We start from the raw sequence: 462 nt of genomic DNA on the forward strand, positions 1-462 counted from the left end.
TTTTATCTAGGGTTTTTTAGTAGTTTTCCCTTTTAAAAAATTGTTATTCAGATTTCATTGTTTCCAAAATACTGTGTTAAACCAAGTAAATTCTTCGTATGAGCTCTTTTTTGTGTTGCTCTATTGTTCCTCGCCCCGTGCATCGCACGGGTTTGCAACTAGTATATATATATAGCAGAAGAGAAAAGGTTTGAATTTTCTGAATTATTTGAGAAAACTATGGAATTAACACGTCGACGGTAATTTCGAATAATTCTTTTGTGTCATTTTCTTCTCCACCTTTCATTTTTATAGGTATTTGCTAGCCACCTTCTCCAAAGGCTACTTCTTGCCCATCCTTTGCAATTGTATGTGTTGAGAGATCTGTCTTAATAGACGTGGTGAAAACTGCACATAAATACTATTTTTGGAAAGGTGGCTAGTAATTAATAAGTACCGAAAGAAGCTAGCAATAATAATCAT

This window comes from Tasmannia lanceolata, unplaced genomic scaffold, assembly GCF_043159265.1.
Source record: "Tasmannia lanceolata isolate RefF3 unplaced genomic scaffold, GAP_Taslan_0.1 ptg000008l, whole genome shotgun sequence".
Taxonomy (NCBI): Eukaryota; Viridiplantae; Streptophyta; class Magnoliopsida; order Canellales; family Winteraceae; genus Tasmannia; species Tasmannia lanceolata.